Source organism: Dromiciops gliroides, chromosome 3 (assembly GCF_019393635.1).
Source record: "Dromiciops gliroides isolate mDroGli1 chromosome 3, mDroGli1.pri, whole genome shotgun sequence".
Classification (NCBI taxonomy): Eukaryota; Metazoa; Chordata; class Mammalia; order Microbiotheria; family Microbiotheriidae; genus Dromiciops; species Dromiciops gliroides.
This window is the reverse complement of record NC_057863.1, coordinates 283,822,183-283,846,979: the sequence shown is the minus strand read 5'-3', so window position 1 is coordinate 283,846,979 and position 24,797 is coordinate 283,822,183.

Here is a 24,797-nt window from a genome sequence, read left to right as displayed (position 1 = left end):
TGGCCAACCATTATGATTGTCTTTGATCTAAGAAAGAGATGACCAAATTACCATCCTTTTATTAAAATGCTGACATTATTAATAAAATGATTAAATTACCCAGACATTATGTCTCTTGAACTGTTTATGTCTCACACTATGTCTAAAGCCCTTTCCCAGACACTGACAGAAGAAAAAACAATTGTCCCTGCTCTCAATAATCTTATGATCTATTAAACTTACACTGTATTACAATATTTTTTCAAGAGAACAATAATATCTATTCCCTCCTCCACAAAATCTCCAAGAAGAGAGTTGAGGTTAGGATAGTTAAGCTGGTACTATGAGTGTGTGGGTTGTCTCCAACCACCATATATTGTCTCACATGGCTCATACAGGGCACCTACTCACTCTGGAGTGGCTAGCTCACTCTGAGCTGTCCTAACATTAAAATGACCATGACCAGAGAATGACCATGTCCAAAAGTTTACAGTTATATTCTCTCAGGTTTCTAGGGTTAATAAACTTGTTTGTTGTTTTTGTTTGTTTGTTTTGTTTTGTTTTGTTTTTGTGGGGCAATGAGGGTTAAATGACTTGCCCAAGGTCACGTAGCTAGTAAGCGTCAAGTGTCTGAGGCTGGATTTGAACTCAGGTCCTCCTGAATCCAAGGCCAGTGCTTTATCCACTGCACCACCTAGCCACCCCATGGGTGGCTATTATTACTCTTGTGGAGGAATATACTACCCTTACCCACCACTTTCGCTCTTTATCCCCATTGATGTCAATCAGGCATTTAATCAACAAACATTTGTTAAACACCTACTATGTGCCAGTTAATTTGCTAAATGCTAAGCGTACAAAAAAATGCAGAAGATAGGCTCTGCCCTCAAGGAGCTCACAATTTAATATGTGATACAATAAACAAACATCTATGTGGTTCCTTTTGCATAAAATCAGCCACACAAAATGATGACACATTTAGATCTTAGTCAAAACCATTTCCTTTGTAATATGACAAAAGAAGTAATGTTTACTTAATAGATATTTAGATATCAAAAGCAAATACAAGAATAATAAATACAACACAATTCACACATAAACCTGGGTGATACCCTCCCTCCAAATTCCTCCATATTTGTGGGGAAGAGTAATCACACACTTAAAGAAACTTGCCCAGAAGAATAGGACTAAGGAAAACTCATATGCTTGGGCTGACTCACACATCTAAGTCTGGAACAATAAGTGTAGGTTCCTTTACTCTTCCTCAGAAACTACAAGTTTTTATGTTAGACAAATCCTTTTACTGTTAAGATGAGTTCAAATATGCTATTCTTTTTTTTCCATAAATGCATTTTATTATTTTCCGTTACATGTAGAGATAGTTTGCAGCATTTGTTTTTATAAGATTTCTAGTTCTTTACTATTACCACACTGAGCACACAATATCAGCCAAACTAGTCAATCAGCTGGGTGACTTCTATGATTCTCTGCTTCCAAGGTTTTCTTCTACTTAGCTTATGACCAATAAAGAAATTCTAATCTTATATCTATGATCAGATAAGATATTTGTTTGATAATCACCTGATCCTTCAGGTTTCCATATTTTTGCATTTATCAACCTAAAGTTTCCTCCAATTCTTCATATACAAACCACTGTGTTTTATATTCATGCCAATATTCTACAGCTTGTCACATTCAAGATGAAAGATTGCTATCTCAGAATTATGAGTCATAGTAACTGCTTCTCTTAGGGAAGACCCGTAACACAAATGAGTTAACCGTCATGGCAGACAATTCACCAGTTGATTTTCTCAGAAGCAGATTTATACTCCTGAGAAGTAAATTGTCATTCTCTTACATAAGCAGTATAAATGCATACACTAGTAATATAAACGCATTGCAGTTGACCACCCCTACCCTTTGCTAAAATTAATCTCACTCCCAAGAATACAGTGAAGATTATGGGATAGATGACATTGTGAACAAATGATTGAATACTGTATTTTTAAAAGGGCATGCTGTGGGTTAGCAGGAAGAACACTGGGCCAGAAGTATAGTCTAGGTTCTTTTCCTGATTACCTGTATGACACTGTATAACTTGTTTAATGTTTATGGAAACCAGTTTCCTCATCAATTCATTGAGATAGTTGAAACAAATTTATTCCTCAAGTCCTTTCCAGTTCTACATCCTATAATTTGAAGAGAAGGGCAATCCAACATTACTGAAAAATAACACAAATTTTATTCTGATAGGAAGAAAAAGACTAGACATTTAAAGGGCTTCTCAAAAAAGTAACAAAATTGGTTGCCTAGAGCATTTTCCTGATGACAAAGAAGGCCTGGATGTTATTTTATCTCCCTGAACAAACTCAGTAACAAGATAGTAGCTTCCATTGTTCTTTTATAACAAGGGAAGTATGACTGGATCAGGAAATTAGAAGAAAGTTATCTCTAAGATTTAATTGGTCCATGATTTTAATGTTGGACCTTTAGACTCAGCTTTTAATTTATTAAAGGTGTAAAAGAGACTATTCCAGGAGGATCTGGTAACTCTCAAACTTAGAAGTACCCTACTTTTGTTGAAGTCAACACTCTCTGCTGACCTGTGCCATTTCTGTACATAAATCAGAGGCCAGATTGTGAATGGCCTTAAATGACAAGTCAAAGTGTTTGGACTCTATTCTTATTCTGTAGGGCTTAGAAAGTAGACAATGGAAAGTTAACCAGAATTTTTAAGTAAGTGTGTATGTGTGTGTTGGGGGGATGAAATATAATTAATGCTAGTCATTTGGAAAATTAATCTGAGTGGGAAGTGAGATATATTGAAGAAAGGAGAAGCAGAAAGCCAAGCCAACGAGTGAAGAGATTATTTTACTAATCCTGGTAAGAAGTACTATGAGCTTAAAACAAGTTGTTGGACAAAAAAAAATGTAAAGGAGGGAGTGGAAGTTATTCTTGAGTTAGAATTAATAGCACTAAGTAGATTCAGGGAGTGAGAGAAAATGAGGAATTAAACACAATTCAGAGGTTTTGATCATAAATGGTGCTTTGATATTAATGGTGCTTGTAATTGGACCTAGGAAAGAGTAAAATCCATAAGAGTCAACTATGGTGAATTTAGTTTGTTTAATTTAATTTTAGGTATTAATGGAAAAAACATTCAGGAGAATATATGAAGAAGAAATTTGGAAATAAGTGTCTGATGTTTGAGTGATAGGTCAGAGCTTAGTATTTAGATTAGGAAGCATTTTCATGGAGGTGAGAGCTGAAGCAATGGAAGTAGAAATTATCACAGAAACACTTCTATTCCTTGTTATGTCGAGCATAGACATAACATTGGATTTAGCTGGAATTGATGCCAATATGTATATCAGCAGATTTGTCTTGGAGTTTTTTATGACTATGCTACTCATAGTAATTCATTTTTGAAGGTAAGCAAGATTGCTTTATGGGGTATAGTTTTGTGGTGATATTTCTATTTATCATTGTCACAAATCCTGGGTTTGAGTTCTGGTTCAAACATTTACTATCTATCTTCTCAAAGGCAAATAACTTTACCTCTATAGATCTTAGGATTTCATATTTCTAAAGTAATCATATAATACCTTTATTACAAATGTTATGAGGTTATAAGGAAAGTGTCCTGAAAACCTTTAAGCACCATAGTTCTTAAGTTATCATTTCTACAAACATCTCTAGTATATATTACCTTTTCTCCTCTGACACTGGTGTAGACCCATAATCATGCTCCACATTCTGCCAACCCAACATCAGGAAGGGAAATCCCCTTCCTCCCAAATAGCTCTCATCTATACTTGCTTTGTTGCCAGTGCCTTTCACCTCCAAGTCTACTTTTCAAGTATGTCTTCAATTATTTTCATTTCATTACTGATTTATAGTCTCAGAAACCTTTCTGAGGAAGAGAGAAAGAAAAAGAAAGAAGGGAGTAGGTCTAAAGAACTTATCCATGATCACACAAGTATTATTTCTCAGAGGAAAAATTTGAACACAGGTATTTATGATTCAAAGTCTGTCACCCTATTTTTTTCTACATATTTCTTCTCAACTTCATTTGAGAAGACATGTTATCTGATTCCCATTATATGTTCCTCAATTTCTCTTAAGAATACATGAGCAACTAGGTGGTACAGTGGATAAAGCACTGGCCCTGGATTCAGGAGGACCTGAGTTCAAATTTGACCTCAGACACTTGACATTAACTAGCTGTGTGACCCTGGGAAAGTCACTTAACCCTCATTACCCTGGAAAAAAAAAGAAAGAAAGAATACATGTCCATCATGGAGGAATTCATTTACCCAAGACAAAAAAATGGGACAACCCCACAAAGACAAGGCAAACAACCAAGGGCCAAGAAGAAAGCTCACTTAATTAGAGCATGTGTACATGGCCACTTGAAGTCCAGATCAGAGAGAAAGGCAATTTATCCTTCCCTCACCAGATTCTTAATAAGTAGCTTCAAACAATCCACACACTTTGCATACAGCTAGAAAAAAAAGTGGACAGATATGTCAATTTCATTTGCAATCCATTAAATCAATAGTGCCTCTGGCTCAGCAACCAATAGGGAGACATTATTGTTTCAAAGAGGAAGCCTTGGGTCACAAGTGACTAGAAGCCAGCCTTAAGGTTCCCATGTGGTTTACGGAAATCATACAGTTCTGAACCTGCTTCTTTAGTAATATTCAACCTTGACAACATTATCATCATAGAAAAAATAATCCAAGTGGAAGAGAATGGATTCTTTAGATATTATATAATCCTACAGATAGATCTGCTTAAAGAAAACATTGGGCAGATTAAATCAAGTGCCAGAATCATGCAGAACCTATCAAACCAGATCAATAATAATCCAAAAAAGTTTGATTTAACTATCTCTGTGGGAGGAGTGGACATGGCCATATGGAAGAATGACTTTTGTCCAGACTGTTATATACATTTATACCTTGGGTAACTACTGCAAAGTACAATGAGATCAAATCTGCGTTAAACAAAAGGAAGAGAGAGTGTTGGATTCCCTTTGAGAAACTATATGATGGTTTTAGTAACCCTAAGCTTTTCCTTGAATTGGAGGATCATTCCTCCACCCCTCTATCCCTCCTTCCCATCTCCTCCCCCTTTTCCTTCCCACTTTCCTCCCCCTCCTCCTTCTTATTCCTCCTCACCATCTTTTTCTGAGCAGCAATACAGATTAGTGTATGAAGAATTGGCCATAGAGTTCATAAGATTCAAGCCATGACCGAGTCAAACTGATTATATGCACCAAGGCAGGTGACTTTCTCAGTACCCCAGGGAACTCCCTATGACTATAAATTGAAGAACAGTTTTAGATTTACAATGATCAATTGAAGAATCAAAATTGAAGGTTGTGCAAAGGACATTGAAGAGGTATAAGTATGGGTTTTAGCAGGTGATAGTACTTTAGTACAGTAAAATTGCATGGGACAAGCAAAGTAAAGGATTTGATCAGGGTGGATTATGACTATAAAGAAAGGAGGAACAAGAAAAGTAGTGAGTTCTGTGATAAACAATAGATGGATCATGTATTCAACACAATGTCAGGAGATCTATATAAATGCTCCTAGTAGTTTGGATCTACCTCTAATAGAGAATTTATAGAAAAATGTAAGAGTTTTATAGGATGGGTAGAAATGTATGACTTGTGGTCTGTATTTTTGGAAAGATTCTTTGATTAAGATCATTGGTCATACCATGAGTAGTGAATGATAGATGCAGTAGAATTTTAGATAGGATACTTTGTTCTAGGGTTAGTGGATAAATCAGTTGGTCAGTGAGTCTTTACTACAATATGGAAATACCCTTCCCCAACCAAATATCATAAAAATATAACCACTGAAGGAGTGTTCTTGATTCTTAAAAAATATATATAGCAATGTCTGGACTGGGGAATAAGGAAACATCAGTTAATTCATTGTGTAATTCTGGCAATTTCACTTAATCTTTTAAATTCTTAGTGTCTATCTCTCAAATCAGGGGGTTGTATGAAATGATCATGAGCTCTAATATTCTGTGACTCTAAAATAAATCCTATTTTCAGTAAATATAGATTAAAGAGGGAAAAAGGGGAGGCTGTTTTATTCTATTTCTGATAAACAGAACAAAACTTTCATTTTATTAAAAAGAATAACCAGGGAAAAAGAGAGTTAAAGAATAAAAATGTCTTGCCAGAGAACTAACAAAATAGGTTGCCTAGAGCCCTGGCCTTGTGACTAAAAATATCTTAGTGTCACTTATTCTCTCTCACACTACATATAATAAGAAAACATCTCTCATTTCTTTTGGAAATAAGAAGTCATTTTTTTTCTAGTGTTTGTATTTCTAAATTGAAAAGAATAAAAATCATTTCTGTTCCACACTGAAGTTCAAATAAAATCACCAAAAAAACCTGTTTAAGAGTTCTAGAGGGTCATTTCATGATATAAGTAAGTCTTGAGTCATATTCCCTGTTAAAGAGCAGAGTGAAGCAATTTCACCAAGTATTGCTATTTCAGAAATAAGATCTATCATGAATGTTCACTTTGGGATTTGTTCATGTCTGGACCAAGCATACGTGGCTCAACCAAAAGACTGTAATGATTTATTGGATCAATAAGTTGGAATGGATTTAGAAATCTTCTTTTCCAACTTCCTCATTTTATAGATTAGGGCATAAAGGCCCAGAATTCTAAAGTGACTTGGCTAAAGTTACAGAGGTGACAGTTATATATCTTAGTTTGCCTTTTTGCCTCTAGAAGTAAGTGAGAGAGTTGGAATTTGAACCATTTTTTCTGACTTCAATGAATCCAATGTTCTTTTGATAATACCACTTCTCCACAGTATTGCAAATGTAGTTGCAGAGACTATGCATTTTCAATTTCATTTATTATAATTTTTATTTTATTAACTTAGATGGAAGGAAGCCAAGATGGCAGAATAAAGGTTGAAACTCAACTAAATTTAAAAATAATGCTTCAAACCAAATTCTAGAGCTATAGAACGTTTGTTTGGAATTAAAAAGTTTTACAATCCAATAAAACTTTGGAGATTGGTAAGAAGTGTCTAACTCACAGGGGTGATGGGCAGGCACAGAATGCACACCATCAAGCCAACAGCAGGCCTTGGGGACAGTAGTTGCTTCTGAAGCATTCTGCCAATGGATGGTAACAGGTAGGACACTAGTCAGAAGGAGATTACAGGGGACCCTTCAATTTCACTGGGTGCAGGACGCTATTGCATTGTCAATATATAGTTGTGGGTTACAGTCCCAAAGTGAAAAGGAGCACTAATGAACTACTGCTTGTGGCAACAGATTAAGAGGGGTATTGGTCACAGTCCCAGGGTAGAGAAGAGTGTTTGTGGTTGCTCACAATGGAGTAATGGTGCTGGTCTCAGGTCCAAGGAAGAAAGGAGAATTAGTTCTTTTGTCCACAAAAAAGGGGGTCCCAAGTCATATTGTAGAGGACAAAAGAAGTGATAGTAAGTACAACCTCAGGGGAGTAGAGGCCCTAGTCACAAGAGCTAGTTATCCTTTCTGAAGAACCAGAGAAGAATGCTTGTGGCAATTCTAAGACTGGAGAACAGGCCAAGAGAGTAGTGACCACATGTTTCCTTATTTCATAATACCTTGGAAGAAACAAAAACTTAAAGAACACCAGAATTAGCTCTGAAAACAGCAAACCAACCGTGACCAATCACAACCACAACAACTAAAGCTTGGACATTGCCTATTTTACTGTGGAAGCAGAGCACAACTTTAACATAAGGATGAAAGTCAAAAAATATGAAAAAAAATGAGCAAGGAACAAAAGAAGAATTTGATCATAGAAAATTATTGTGGGGATAAGAAACTTAGAATACAACAAAGTAAAAAAAAAACTACATAGAAAAGTGTGAATTATACACAAGCCCAAAAATATTTCCTAGAAGAGCTCAAAAAAGGTTTTAAAAATCAAATGAAAGAGAGAGAGGAAAAATTGGGAAAACAAATAACAGAGAAAATTCTGATAAGAGTAAACATCTTGATAAAAGAAGCAAATAATTATTGAAAAATACTCAAAAAAGAGAATGGGTCAAATGCTAAATGAGGCACCAAAATCCACTAAAAAGGAAAAGTCTTTTAACCCTTTAATAAACCAGAAAAGGCCAAATGAAAAAAAAAGGATGTACAATTTTAATAATTAGATTTTTTATTTTCCCAAATTACTTATAAAAACAAAATTTGACATTAATTTTTTTAAACTTTGTGTTCCAAATTCTCTTCCTCCTTCCCTCCCAACACCAAGAACTCAAGCAATTTACTTTAAGTTATACATGAATAGTCATAAAAAACATTTTCACATTAGCCAGGTTGTGAAAGAAAACAGATAAAAAAACAGATAAAGGAACTAACAAAAATAATTATGCTTCAATCTGTATTCATATAACATCAGTTCTTTCTCTGTAGATGGACTGTATTTTTCATAAGTCCTCCAGAGTTGTCTTCTATCATTGCATTGCTGAAAATAACCACATCCTTCACAGCAGATAATCTTACAAGATTGCTGTTATTTTGTATGCAGTACATTTTATTTTGTATCAGGTCAGGTAGGTCTTTCCAGGTTTTTCTGATAGCATCCTGCTCATGACTTTTTAAATAGCAAACTACATTTATATAGTATTTTAAAGAGAGATTTCCTTACAATAAACACATGAAGTTGATTATTGCAACAACAGTAATAGATAACATTTATACAGTACCTTATACCTGACAAAGAATTTTCTTAGCAATAGCCCAGCAAAGAAAGCACCATATCAGAAACATCAATTAATCCTCATCCATCTATCCTAGTCTTCATCCAATTATCATAAATCCATCAGTCATCAGCATCATTATCTTACATTGCTCTTGTCACTGCTTCAAAATTTTTTTCAGTTACTATTTTTTTTGGGTGAGGCAATTGGGGTTAAGTGACTTGCCCAGGGTCACACAGCTAGTAAGTGTTAAGTGTCTGAGGTCGGATTTGAACTCAGGTCCTCCTGAATCCAGGACCAGTGCTCTATCCACTGTGCCACCTAGCTGCCCCATTTTCAGTTACTATTGCTGTTTCCCTCCATCCTATTTCCTCCCCATGATATTTACACTATGGTCTATTGTCTTTAACCCTATCCCTCCTCAAAAGTGTTTTGCTTCTCTGACTGCTCCCTCCCTCAAATTGTCCCCTCTTCTTTCACCCCTCTCCCCTTATCCCCTTCCCTGCCTACTTTCCTGCAGGGTTAAATAGATTACTCAATTGAGTGTGTATGTTATTCTCTCTATGGAACATTTCTTTTTTTATGGAACATTTCTGATAAGAGTAAGGCTCACTCCCTCTCTTGCACCTCCCCCATATTCCCCTCCACTCCATATAATCTTTTTCTTGCTTCTTTTATGTGAGATGCTTTATCTCATTCCACATCTCCCTGTCCCGTTATTCTAGTACATTCTTCTCTCACCCCTTAATTTTATTTTTTTAAAGATATCATTCCTTCATATTCAACTCACACCTGTGCCCTCTGCCTAAATATACTCCATCTACCTGTCATAATGAGAAAGTTCTTATGAGTTACAAGTATCATCTTCTCATGTAGGAATGTAAACAGTTTAACCTTTTAATATCCCTTATAATTTCTTTTTTTTCTCATTACCTTTTTATGCTTCTCTAGGGTCTTGTATTTGAAAGTAAAATTTTCTATTCAGCCCAGGTCTTTTCATCAAGAATGCCTGAAAGTCCTCTCTTTCATCAAATTCCCAATTTTCCTCTGAAGGATTATACATGGTTTTGCTAGGTAGGTGATCATTTGTTGTAATCCCAGTTCTTTTACTCTCTGGAATATCATATTCCAAGCCCTCCAATCCTAACTGTAGAAACTGCTAGATCTTGTGCTATCCTGAATGTGGCTCCACCATACTTATTGTTTCTTTTTGGCAGCTTGCAATATTTTCTCCTTAACGTGAGAGTTCTGGAATTTGGCTATAACATTCCTGGAGGTTTTCATTTTAGGATCTCTTTCAGGAGGTGACTAGTCGATTCTTTCAGTTTCTATTTTACCTTCTGCTTCTAGAATATCAGGGTGATTTTCCCTGAGAATTTCATGGAAGATGTTGTCTAAGCTCCTTGCTCAATCCTAATTCTTAAGCAATTATTTTCTTCAGAGAGCTTTTGTATCTCCTTTTCCATTTGTTTTTTCAAGCTGTTGACTTTTAATGAGCTTCCTGCATCACTCATTTATTTTTTTCATTTTCCCCCTAACTCTCTTACCTTATCTTCAAAGTGCTTTTTGAGCACTTCCATTGCCTGAGACCAATTCATATTTTTCTTGGAAGCTTTGGATATAGGAGCTTTAAATTTGTTATTTTCTTCTGAGGGTATATTTTGATTTTCCTTGTTACCATACAAACTTTATATGCTCCTCATTTTTTCTGTCTGCTCATTTTTCTAACCTATTTCTTGAGTTTTAAGTCCTTCTTAAAGTGGGGCATTGCTTCCCAGGCACACTGTCCCAAGCTTCAGGGGGTCCCAGGTGGTATGTTTTAAGGAAAGGCAAGTACTACACTCCCCGGGCCTGTCCTCCTATCTTTAAGTAACCACAGGCTTTTTGCTCTTTAACCCAGAAACTGAATTCTGTTTCACTGTGGTTGCAAGCTCAGATATGCCTACATTGCTTCCCCACCTGTGTTGCCAATCAAGACTGCTTCCTGGTTCTGAGCATGGACAACATAACAGAGTTTTGCCTTAGTGCCAGCAGAGACCCCAGCAATCTCCCCTAGCCAACCACTCTACCCCCTCACTGGTTTGTAAGCTGAGTTCCAGAAGTAGCCACTGCCTCAGCTGATTCTAAAGCTCCAGAGGCCTGATTTTCTGTGCCTGGGGCTCAGTCTGTATGGTGTTGCCTGGATCTGCACTCCACTCTCACCCATGTATAACAGACCTTTTCCTTTTGACCTTTTAAACTGTCTTTGGTTGGAAAATGATCCTTTTGTGGGGTCTGCTGCTTCAGCAATTGCTTTATGGCATGATTTGAAGGGATTTGGAGGGATTTAGGGGAGATTTCCAAGGGGTCACTGTCTGTTCTCCACCATCTTAGCCCCACCCAGGAAATTGATATACAAAAAAAATTGATATGCAAAAATTTACCATGGAAAAGAACTCCTTGGAAAGAAGAATTATCCAGATGAAAAAGATGGTTCTGAAGCTCACTGAAGAAACTAATTCTTTAAAAATTAGAATTAGGAAAATGAAGTTAATGAGTCCATGAGACACCATAAAACAATAAAACAAAATTTAAAAAAAAATTAAATAGAAGAAAATGTGAAATCTCATTGGAAAAACAAGTGACCTAGAAAATAGATTAAGAAGAGATAATTTAGTATTTTTTTTCAGGACAATGAGAGTAAAGTGACTTGCCCAGGGTCACACAGCCAATGTTAAGTGTCTGAGGCTGGATTTGAACTCAGGTCCTCCTGAATCCAGCACCAGTGCTTTATCCACTGCACCACCTAGCTGCCCCCAAGAAGAGAATTTAATAATTATTGGACTATGTATAGGCCATTTAAAAAAAAACACAGACATTATATTTTTAAAAATTATCAAAGAATATTGCCCTGATGTCATAGACCCAGATAATGAAAGTAAAATTGAAAGAATTCACCATTTATACCCTGAAAGAAATTCCAAAATGAAACTTCCTAGAAATATTATAATCAAATTCCAAAGCTCCTAAGTCAAGTAGAAAATATTTAAGAAAAAATCCAAATATCATGGTACTTTAGTCAGGATAACAAAATAGTTAGCAGTTTCTACATTAAAGGATGACAGGGCTTTGCCTATGATATTAGACAAGGTAAAAGAGCTAGGATTACAACCATGAACAACCTATCAAGCAAAATTGAGTATAACCCTGAGTGGGAAATTGGGTATTTGATGAAATAGAAGCCTTTCAAGCATTCCTGATGAGAAGACTGGAGCAGAATAAGAAATCTGACTTATAGAAAAAATAGTTAAAAGAAGTGAAAAAAGTAAACATGAAAGAGAAATCATAAGGGATTTAATAGGACTAAAAACTGTTTGCATTCCTATATGGAAAAATGATACTTTTAATAATTATCATTATCAGTGTAGTTATAGGGATTATACCTAGAAATAGAGAATATGAATATGCTGGGATGATTAAAAAAAAAAGAAAATTAAGATCCAGGAAAGAGGGAACAATGGGGAGAAGGGGGAAAGAAAGGGTAGAATGGGGACAAGTATCTCACATAAGAAAAGTATGAAAGGAAGAACTTTTACAGTGCATGGGAAGACACAGGATCACAGGCAACATTTGAAACTTACTCCCATTGCAATCAGCTCAAAGAAGAAACACTATACATACTCGGGTTATAGAAACCTATCTTATTCTACAGGGAAGTAGGATGAGATGGGGAAAAGAGAAGGGTGGGTTAACAGAAGGGAGGACAAATTAAGGGAGACAGTGGAAAAATCAAAAAGAAATTTTGAAAAGGAGACAGGTTAAAGTAAAATGGAAAAAGGTAAATGGGGGAAATAGAATGGAGAGGAATATAGCTAGCAATCATAACTGTGAATGTGAATGGGATGAGCACACGCACAAAACAGGAAAAAATAGCAGAATTGGTTAAAAACCAGAATTCAACAATATGTTAATTGGAAGAAATGTTTGAAATTCAGATTAAAACATGTCTAATGTACCACCTCATACCTATCATATTGGCTAATATGACAAAAAAGGAAAATAATAAATATTGTTGAAGCTGGGGAAAAATTGGAACACTAATGCATTGTTGGTAGAATTGTGAACTGATCCAGCCATTCTGGAGAACAATTTGGAACTAAGCCCAAAGAGTTATGGTACTGTGCATACATACCCTTTGACCAAGTAATACCACTACCAGGCCTGTATCCCAAAGAGATAATAGAAAAAGAAAAAGTACCCACATGTACAAAAATATTTATAGCTGCTCTCTTTGTGGTGGCAAAAAATTGGAAATCAAGGGAATGCCCATTAATTGGGGAATTCCTGAATAAGTTGTGGTATATTAGTGTAATGGAATACTATTGTGCTGTAAGAAACTATGAGCAGTCAGATTTCAGAAAAACCTGGAAAGACTTAAGTGGACTGATGCTGAGTGAAGTGAGCAGAAACAGGAGAACATTGTACATAGTAACAGCAGCACTGTGTGATGATCAACTGTGATGGACTTCTCAGCAATATAATGATGCAAGGCAGTTCCAAAGGACTCATGATAGAAAATATTCTCCATATCCAGAAAAGAGAACTGTGGATTCTGAACACAGATTTAACCATACAATTTCTATTTTTTTGTTTTGTTTTTCTATTTTGAGGTTTTTCCTTTATTTCTGATTCTTCTTTCACAACATTACTAATGCAGAAATATGTTTAATGTGATTATACATATATAACCTATATCGGATTGCTTTCTGTCTTGGGGAGGGGGGAGGAAAGGGAGAGAGGGAGAAAAATTTGGAACTAAAAATGTTATGAAAACAAATGTTGAAAACTTTCTTTACATGTTACTAGAAAATAATAAAATAATTTTAGGACCAAAACAAAAGAAACAAATTTGAAATGGACAGACGTACATAGAATTAAAATAAAGATCTGGAGCAGAAAAACAAAAAAAAGAAACAGGGGCAACAATCATTACCTCAGACAAAGCAGAAACAAAACCAGATTTAATTAAAAGAGATAAACCAGGGAAACTATATTTTGCTAAAAGATACCATAGAAATAAAAGTAATATCAATACTAAACATACAGGCACCAAATGGAATGGTATCTAAATTCTTAAAGAAAAAATGTTAAATGACTTACAGGAGAAAATAGGTAGTAGAATTATTCTGTTGGTATACCTTTACTTTCCCCTCTCAGAAACAGGTAAGACTCACCAAAAATAAACAAAGGAGAATTTAAGATGAGTAGAATTATAGAAAAATTACATATGATAGAACCCTGGAGGAAAGTGAATGAGAATAGAAAGGAGAATACTTTTTTTTTCAACCATATGTTACTTTCACAAAATTGACAATGTTTTAGGGCATAAAAACCCCAGAACCAAATGCAGAAAAGCAGAATTTATTTCAAATAATGATGCAATCTCTCTTTAAGACCCCAAGATAATCATGGGGATGGACCCATGGCTAATATGCCCTTTTGGAAGAGAATGTTCCTGAAAGTGGCAATCAAATGTGATTGATAAATAATTAATAATTAAATGACTACTACAATGAAGGGCTGGACCTGAACTTTGATTATTTCATTTACTTTTTTTGTTGTTTTCTTTTGTTTGTTTGTTTGTTTTAGTGAGGCAATTGGGGTTAAGTGACTTGCCCAGGGTCACACAGCTAGTAAGTGTCAAGTGTCTGAGGCCACATTTGAACTCAGGTCCTCCTGACTCCAGGGCTGGTGCTCTATCCACTGTGCCACCTAGCTGCCCCATTTCATTTACTTCTAAGTTACTCCCAGACTTGGGCAGTTTATTCAAGGAATTTATCCATACTCACATCCAAGTATATAGCTTCCTCACCTGGGTGGGGTCTGGATAAAGAAAGTTAGCTCAACCTTCAGAGACTGAGGTCTTGAAATAAGGATAAAAGGAAAGGGGTAAATATAAATCTCCCCAAATCATTGGTTATTAATAATCATTTCTCTCCAAAGGAAAATGACAAATGTTGGAAGTGATATAAAAAATATTGTGAAGTGGTCCAATAAATCCAGAGACCATTTTGGAACTATGCCCAAAGGACTACAAAACTTTGGATACCCTTTTGACCCAGCATCACTACTACTAGATCTATATTCCAAGCAGATCAAATTCAAAAAGAAAAAGGACCTGTATGTACAATAATATTTATAGAAATTCTTTTGTGGTGGTAAAAATTGGAATTTGAGGGAATGCTTCTCAAATGTGGAATGGCTGAAAAGTGATCATAGAGATGGCAATGGAATATTTTTGTGCTATAAGAAGTGATAAACAGTATACTTTCAGGAAAAAAAAACTGGGAAGACGAACTGATGAAAATGAAGTGAGCAGAAACAGGACAACATTGTATGTAGTAACAGCAATTTTATATGATGATCAATTGTGAATGACAGTTATTCTCAGAAATAAAATCATCCAATACAATTCCAAAGGACTCATGATGAAAAATGCTATCCACTTCTAGAGAAAGAGTTGAAGGAGTCTTTATGAAGTTCAAAACATACTTTTTCTTTAGTCTATTTTCTTTTGAAACATGGTTAATATGGAAATATATTTTCATGACTGCATATGTATGATCTATAGCAAATTGCTTGTCTAATCAAGGAGGTTCAGGGAAAGATGGAAGGGAAATAAATTGAACCTCAAAATTAAAATTATTGACAAGAATGATTATTATATTTAATTGAGAAAAATAGAATAAAAATTTAATTTATATGGTTATGATGGCACCTGCCATAAAAATATTGGTGTGGGAACCATTAAGTACTTTTCAATGGCTTTTAGTCAAGATGAAAAAAGGTTTAACTCCATTTATTCTTAAGAACCCTTTATCTCAAATCTTATAGTAAATATCAAGAGGACTGTTGTTACTGGCAGCATGAAAATGTCTTTGTAGGTGCACTTTTTTTCTTTGACTCAGTTAAATAAATTTATTACTGCTATATGCCAGTCAGCATAATTGGTAAAAAAATATATAACTTATTATTGCAAAACCACTTATATTCTCTCCTTTCAAAATGTGTTCTACTCTCCTGCTAATTTTTTTTTTCCTCAAATAAGTCATTGTGATTCACTGGTCATTGTGAGTTGTGAAAGTAGACAAAAGATAAATTGTAACACATTATTTAGATGCTGATCCAGTGAAAGGAAGAAATGAGAGGGAGGGTGTGGTATGTGTTATCCTGAGATTCCTAATTATTTCCTTAAAAACACTTGTGCCCCACCGGAGCCTACCTGCCTGGAATCTTAAACAGAGTTAGGGATTAGAGATGAATTATATTTATAAATGACATTGTATTGTTAGCTACCTTCCCCAAACCTCCAAGATATTTTTGAAGCATATTATAACATCTTAAAGCTTCCATACCTACTATGAGAACATCAGCACCATTGAAGGTTTAAAGGGAAGGGAAAAAATTTCTGTAACAAAGTAGATGACTTGTGCAAATTGCCTATTATTGATATTTACTGCCTCCATCTGTATTGGGTTTATATTTTTGGTTCCTGGCCTAAGTATGAGGAAAACAAAACCTGCTTGTACCCAAATAATAATAGCTGGCATTGATATAAAACTTTAAGGTCTGTAATATACTCCGTCTCTTATTTTATGCTTAAAACACTCCTGTAAAGTAGGTATTATTATCCCTATTTTATATATAAGGAAACTGAGGCAAAGAGAAAGTAATTGATCTGTATAATTTATATAGCTAGTATGGGGTACAAAGCAGTACTTGAAAGAACTGCATTCCTGATTCCAGGTCCTCTACTATATCTACCATGACATCTATGTCTTTGCATGACAGCTTGAACGCAAATGGGATGAAGAGGAAATTGTTTGTGGTTGTTGTTTTTTTGTTTTTGTTTTTCATGTCTATACCTATGCTATTGGCCTATGATGAAGATTCTATGAAGAGAGAGGGTCAGTTCTTTGAGGGGGTGGTACAAAAGAGAAATTGAAAAGTACATTGGTGATTTTTTTTTAATTTTTTTTTTGTGAGGCAATTGGGGTTAAGTGACTTGCCCAGGGTCACACAGCTAGTAAGTGTTAAGTGTCTGAGGCCGGATTTGAACTCAGGTCCTCCTGAATTCAGGGCCGGTGCTCTATCCTCTGCGCCACCTAGCTGCCCCTACATTGGTGATTTTTGGAACAGAATGGCTAGTATGGAATTAAGAATGAGTCGAGTGGGGGCAGCTAGGTGGCAGAGTGAATAAAGCACCGGCCCTGGATTCAGGAGGACCCGAGTTCAAAGCCGGTCTCAGACACTTGAGACTTACTAACCGAGTGACCCTGGGCAAGTCACTTAACATTTATTGCCGCACCAAAAACAAAAACAAAAACAAAAAAGAATGAGTTTAGTCATTTTAGAGGAACTGGTCATGGAAGTGAGACCTAAAACTGCAGGAAAGGTATTGAAAGGAAAAATACAGAGGACTGATTGGATGTATGGGACCATGAAGGGTTGGATATCATATACGCATATGTTTATATATCTGTATAGTTATATTTATAACTATCTATATTAATACGACATGAATTTATCAATCATTTACCATGTCAGACACTATGATAGGAACTAGGGACATGAAAACAACAAAATATTTCCTGCCCTTAAAGTTTATATGTTACTGAGGGAACAGTGTATTCTCTAATGTGTAAATACAGGAGCAGACAACCGTTTGATGAGATCAGAAAATTGATGTTACCAAATTAATACTACTAACAGAACTTAGTTTCAAAATCCAAGACTTTTTTTGTTTGCTCTTTTTTTTAGTATCCCCAATGTTTATTACAGTGCCTCATATATAGTATGTACTTAATAAAGTCTTCTTCCCTTCTCTGGAACATAATAATAAATGCTAACAACAAATCCTCTTACTTGTTCTATTACTCCATCTACCTTCCTGCTTGAAACAAAGCAAAAACCAAGATTTCATACCTGTAACAACTATCTTGCATGTGGCCTATATATTAGCATTATAGGCAAATACAATGTACACATAAAACAGTTCCTCACTGAACTCAAGTGAGGAAGGGTTTTGTCAAGATAAATGAAACTGAAGGTTGAGGTGTAGTCCTTAGGAAAGAAATCCTCCCTGACCCCCTGGATAGAAGCAGCAGACAGCTCCCGGTGAGAGCAGGGATGTAAGAAGGCCAGTTACCAAGCTTCTTGTGCCAAGGGCTGCTATGTTGTATGTGCTGGGTCATATTAACTGGAGAAACTGGAAATGAATATCGATGTTTTGAAACTCTTCCATGCCTAGTCCACCAAAATAAATTGCATTCATATGTCTTTGGGGGGAAAAGGAATATATTTATTAAAAACACACATAAATATACATGGACAAAATTGGGGACAAAATAGCTCCAAGACTAATATTTAAAATTTACCAAATCAAGTTTTATATCCAATAGATTCTTTTTCATTGGAAAGATGAAGAAAAGGTAATAAGATGATGGAATGTAATAATAATACACTATATAAAATGATGAGCAAGATGGTTCCAGAAAAAACCAGGTAAGCCTTACATGAACTGATGCAAAGTGAAGTAAGCAGAATCAGGAGAACACTGTACACAGTAATAGCAATATCTTATGATGATCAACTACGAATAACAGGTATTTTCAGCAATAAAATGATCCAAGCCAATTCTGAAGGACATATAATAATAAATACTAACCACCTCCAGAGAAAGAACTGATGGAATTAAATGCAGATTGAAAAGACTTTATAAAAAATTCTTTATTTTTTGGGGGTATCTGTATTTTATTTTGCAACCTGGAAATGTTTTGTATAACTGCACATATATAACCTATATAAAATAATGTGCATTCTCAATGCGGGGGGAGGGGAGGGAGGGAAGGAAAGAGAATTTGGAACTCAAAATTTTAAAGAAAGAATATAAAATTATTTTCATATGAAATTTGAAAAAAGAATGTATGAAGAAGAATGATAATAAATAAGTATCTCTTCTATGCTAAGCACTATGCTAAGTAATGAACACACCTTATCTCAGTTGACTACAGTCAATAAAGGCAATATCCTTCCATATACATACATATACATATATATATATATACACACACACACACACACACACACATAACTATACATAGACACACATAGAGAGATAGATTAATTGTATAATTGAGGAAAATGACAGTTGATTGATTATACATTACTTTTTCCAAATTACATTAAGATCAGAGCACTTTAGAACTTTACTTTTGAGGGGACCTCAAAAGTCAGATAGCTCATATCCCTATTTTACACTTGAGAAAACTCAGCCAAAGGAGGTTGAAGTGATTTGCCTAAGACATATAAGTAGGATTCAGATGTGGGATTTGAAACCAAGTGCTCTGTCTCCAGAACCATACTCGCCACTATATTATGCTCCCTCTATCACCCAAAGACCAATGGTCAAGTGTCCTCCCACATGCGACAGAGATAAAAAAAAGAAAATGTGACAGAGAGCAATAGAGAAAGGGGGGGGGGGAGAGACAGAGACAGAGACAGAGAGAAAGACAGACAGAGAGACCACACATCAACCCAGGCCTACCATCTGATACTATGACTGCCTGAAAAAATGGAAAGGGCACAGGAAGAAATATTGCCAAGGCAGCTTTGTTGGGTGGAAAATTTACTCTTCAGAGAAAAGAGACCACAATGTCCCTCACATCCAGTTTTTATTTGGAGGTTACTAAAAGGTTAAAGTTAATCTCCTGAACCTGGCTGCTAGGTTTAAGGTAAAATTTCTTTCACCAATGGAAGGAAACTGTCATATGTCAAAACCTTGAGGGAATTTTCCAGAAGGTAAACTGTCTTTGAGCAGTTATCATCAAAATGTGGCTCTTTGACTTTTATATACATGTGAAGGGGAAAAGGGAGTGTTGAAAGAAGATAAATTTGCAATTCACAATGCAAGTCAGGTGTGTGGTCCTAGCTAATTTTGGAAGAGATAGCCCATTATGCGACATAGCTAGGTAATATAATAGCCGGTCTGACTCACCATTAAACACAACATCTGCTCTGACATCAAATTTCATTGTCAAAAATACCTGACCTTTTTTTTACTCCTCCTCAATATATGTTCCTGTTGTTAATTCTTCATTTACAAAGCAAACAAAAAACATCATAGTATGATGTGTTGATTTGTGAATGAATTGGATTTAAATAAGGAAAAGTTGCACTCTCTCTTCCACAATTATCAAAGTTTAGTGGCAAGGCAAAAGTAATGACAATTGGTAATGGCCCAGGATGCAGCAGATGACCTTGGCATTTTCAATGTCTAACCAAGCTCTAAGTTCTCTACAGCACCTGCTTCATCTACCTTTGTGGATATTGGAAATTGTTCTCATCTACCCATTCCATCCATCCAAGGAAGTTTTCACATGCTTAGGGTAAACATCCTCCTAACTCGTAACAATGGATTTGAGCTCTGTTAACTTCAACCTCGTTTAGCTTAACTGCCAATATGGTTTTTACTAGAATGTGTCTCCTGCCCGTGCTATAGCTTTTTTGAACCACAGGTAAGAGTAGGATGACAGGTAGACACCAAAGGTGGATGAACAGCCCTGAAAAGGGCTCAAAAAGCCCTCACACCAGAGGTGCTGGTTTTCCCTGAAAACTACATACACACCCACCACATATCTGAGATCACTCCTTTTGGGAGTGTCATAGCAGAAATCTTTACAATATCCTCCTTATGGTGTTTTTGCTGTTCATATGAGGTTTATCCAATATTGGGTTGCACATAGTGTTGTTCATGGAATACATGAGACATGATATAAAGGATGTAATAAAAAATGCATGGGGGCAGCTAGGTGGCACAGTGGATAAAGCACCGGCCCTGGATTCAGGAGTACCAGAGTTCAAATCCGGCTTCAGACACTTGAAACTTACTAGCTGTGTGACCCTGGGCAAGTCACTTGACCCCCTTTGCCCTGCAAAAAAAAAAAATAAATGATTGAAAGACAAAGTGGGTTGATCATGAAGTGAGAGTAAAGGATAACTGATAAGCAGCCCATTCATTCTGTTGACATCTTTGAAATATCGAGAAAACACCAGTTAGGTCTCCAGTACATTGGGTAGACTCCTTGTCATGCTCTTTTGAGAAGATATTGATAATTGTCACAAAAGATTTGGTACACACACACACACACAAACACACACACACACACACACACACACACACACACACACCCATGCATGCACACACTAGTTATAATCTGCATCCTTGGACAGAATACCCATATAGATGAATAGTAGATCTACTGGAGAGTCAAACTATTATAACATATATTTGTATGTCTGTTTTTTTTAATAGAGTGTGAAGACCAACTAAATGCTCCACAATAATGGAATGGCAAACCAATGTGTGGTGCATAAATGTGATAGGATCACAATGTACCAAAAGGAATGACAAGAACTACATGAATAATTCCATTTTATTAAGCGCTTAATAAAGCATGGGGAGATTCATAAGAACCAAGAGTGAAATAAACAGTTGTAAGAAAATAATATTTACAATGATCATAAGTGGTAAAGGGAAAGGAACAAAAATATATGGTACCTACCATGTTCCAGCAGTGTGCTAAGCACTTTATAAGTATCCCTTTTGATCCCCACAGTAGTCCCATGAAATAGATGGCTTTATTATCATTATCACTATTATTATTATTGTTAATATATATGAAAACGTATTATTGAAATATGGATGTAAAAACATATATGTGAAAAAACACACACTTGCATATATATTTAAGATAATGGCAGTTGAGCTAAACAAAGCAAATTAGCAGGAACTATGGCACATGCAAGTCTATTTCAGAGTAAAGAAAGACAACACCATCTTAATCTTTGTTTTAACTCTTTACCTGTGATATAGTGAGCAGTTTTGCCAGTGGATGTGGGTCTCAGGAATCAATCAGATGAAAGGGCCCAATTAAAACAGAAAATCTACATGATAGCCCTAAGTGAAACATTCTGGTTGGCTGTTTCTCCCACCTATATTCAGTTCTACATACTAGAATAGTTAAGAAATGGAGAATAAGGAAACTAAGATATCTATTGGAACCTCTTTATAATGATTCTATGCTAATGGCCTGGTCTTATCTTGTGCAACACTATACAACTAAAGAATGGTTTGCTTTTTGTCTACTTAGAAAACTGGAGGTCAGATGGAATTATTCTTTTTTCTGTGGCAGAGGAAAAAAAAAGACTTTGTCTTATGTTTTGTTTTGGTTTTTTTTGGTGAGGCAATTGGGGTTAAGTGACTTGCCCAGGGTCACACAGCTAGTTAAGTGTCAAGTGTCTGAGGCCGAATTTGAACTCAGGTCCTCCTGAATCCAGGGCCAGTGCTCTATCCTCTGTGCCACCTAGCTGCCCCCAAGACTTTGTCTTATGAACCAAGAATGTCAGAGGTTTCATAAGTTGAGTCAGAGTTTAGTGGTCAGTCAAGAACCCTGTAGGCCACAGGAGCTATTTCATGAATGTTCAGGTAGCTAACTTTCCATGTATGCCTGCAGCTTAAAGAGATCTTTACAAATCCTTGATTCTCAAATCTTTTCCTCAGAAAGTGGGATCCAAAAGTTTTAGACTTCACACCTTGGATCCTGATACCTGTTTCTCATTTGCAAAACCCATATAAAATTTCTAACAAAACTAAAATGAACTGAGAGTCCCCAATCTAGTCAAAAAAAGCATCAGAAAAGCAATAGATCAGAAAAGGATCAATTTGATCATTAGAGATAAATTCCATATTTACTGAGCATCTTTACTATTGTACTAGATATTTTAACACAGAGTTACAAATGTAGAAGCTTCAGGTCTGGATGTTCAGGAGATCACATTTTCTCTAGATGATATAATAGTAAGACTTCAAGGAACTTTGATCTGGGAAATCCCTCTACTAAGGAAGACGATAATTACTAGAGAATTGCCAAAGGGCTCAAAGAGTTTTCAGTGATTTGTATATAAGGGTTCATATAGAAAGTCATTGGTTTGAGTTGGGGGCAGGTCTTTTTCTGCTTCCAAGTCAAACTCACTAGCCAACACACTGCACAACCCTTCTGCACTATGACATAATGTGTGATCTAGAATATAAATTTCAGGAATCCAAATATTAAGTGGCACAGCTAGGCCCATAGCAAATGTGTGATGCAAGATCTCCTTCGGCCATTATCAAACAGAAATGAATGCAACACCTTGCAACAGCTGTAAAAACAAAAGCAAAAACAAAGCAACAACTACAAGATGTAGAAAATGTGTTTAAGGGAAGAAATTGGAACATACAAATGAAAAGGGCCCGTGCTTTGCTTTAACCCAGGAGACCAATGTTTTCACACGGCCCCTGGCAACCTTACAGGACAACCACAGCATAAAGATGATCTGTTCTGAAACAATATCTCCAGTGTATTGGATACAAATACACTTTTTTAAGCTGAAGCAAGAAGGCCTTCTTGGTCTGTTGCCTTTTTTTTCTTCTTGAACAAACATTATTTTTGCAGCAAATGGATAGCTTGTTTCAACAGGAAATGGGATCATTACTTTGCCAGCTGACAGAAATGTCCAAGGGCAGCTTCTCTCTGGGTAATAGAAAGACAGCCCATGCAGAATTCTATTTATCTGCCTGCAGAGACAAGGCAGCAGGACATAAGCTGGGTAGGCTCCCTCTCTCTACATGGCACAGTCACAGACTTTAGGAGCTCTTCAATTACATCCCACTGGTTTTAGAATTTAATGGCATTTTGATGGTATTGTCTACAATTCCCCCCAAAAAATATTAGGGTGGAAATATGAAGTAGACACTGAACTTATTCAAATATTTATACAGATTATCCATGGAACCTAAATACCACCTCAGTTTTTCATGGAGTCTTATTTTTTAAATCTGTGCTTCATTGAATTACAAATTTAAAACTTGCAGATCACCCATAAGTACCCCCAGGCATGTGGGCACTCACACATTTTAAAGTTTTGTGCATTAATTAAATGAGAGGCATCTTAAGTTGCTCTAAAGATTCTTAGGGGGAAAAAGCATGTATATGGGAGTGTGTGTATGACAGGAAAGGGGGTTTATGATGACATAATATAACATCTCTATTTCTCCCACTTTCTTTCTCTCCCTTCCCTCACTCTTGAGAAAGAGGGGGAGGGGGAAGAGAGAGAGAAAGGGAGAGAGAGAGAGAGAGAGAGAGAGAGAGAGAGAGAGAGAGGGGGGGGGGGGGAGGAAGGGGAGAGGAAGGAATATATATATATAGCCAATGAAGGGATGTATGTATTTATATTCTTTCACAACGTTGGCTAACAAGGATTTTCCTTTTCTTTTTACAATGGGAGGAAGGTGGAAAGGAGAGAAAATAGGTTTTTGTTCATTAAAAATGTAATACATTTTAGAAAATAATATCAAAAATTGAATAAAAATTTTAAAAACATATTTGGTTTTGAATCTTTTTTCAATTATTAACTGTTATATTAAAAATGGGGGTTTCCTTTTCATTAAAGTTTTATTGGTTTGAAATATCTCATCCTGAAGTTTTATACTTATTGCAAATAATTAATTTGCATTCTATAAATCTCTATATTTTTATACATACACAGTAATCTTTTGTTGAGGACCTACTATGTCTAGACATGATGTAATAGAATTTAAGTTATAAAAATTCACTATAAGATACAGGTTCAATCTCTCAAAGTTTACAGCCCAAAGGGAAAAAATAAACATATGAATACTACATAGTTGATTAATGAATATGACATTATAAACCAACATTCTAGAAATAGTATAAGGATTCTTCCTCCAACCAAAATATGGGAAATATTAAAAATATTTTAAAAGACAAATGTGTCAAATAATTTTAACAAGCAAGCTCCTTTTTTCATAAGCAATGGTAACTTTTCCCATATTCCTTGCTCACAAAAAGAAGAACATGCTAGGACATGGAGAATTTCAGAGGTGTTTGGCATTGTGCATAGGAAGTTGTTCTTTGAGTTAGAAAGACCTGGCTTAAAATTTTGCCTCTGGATGCTACTTCTGTAACCAT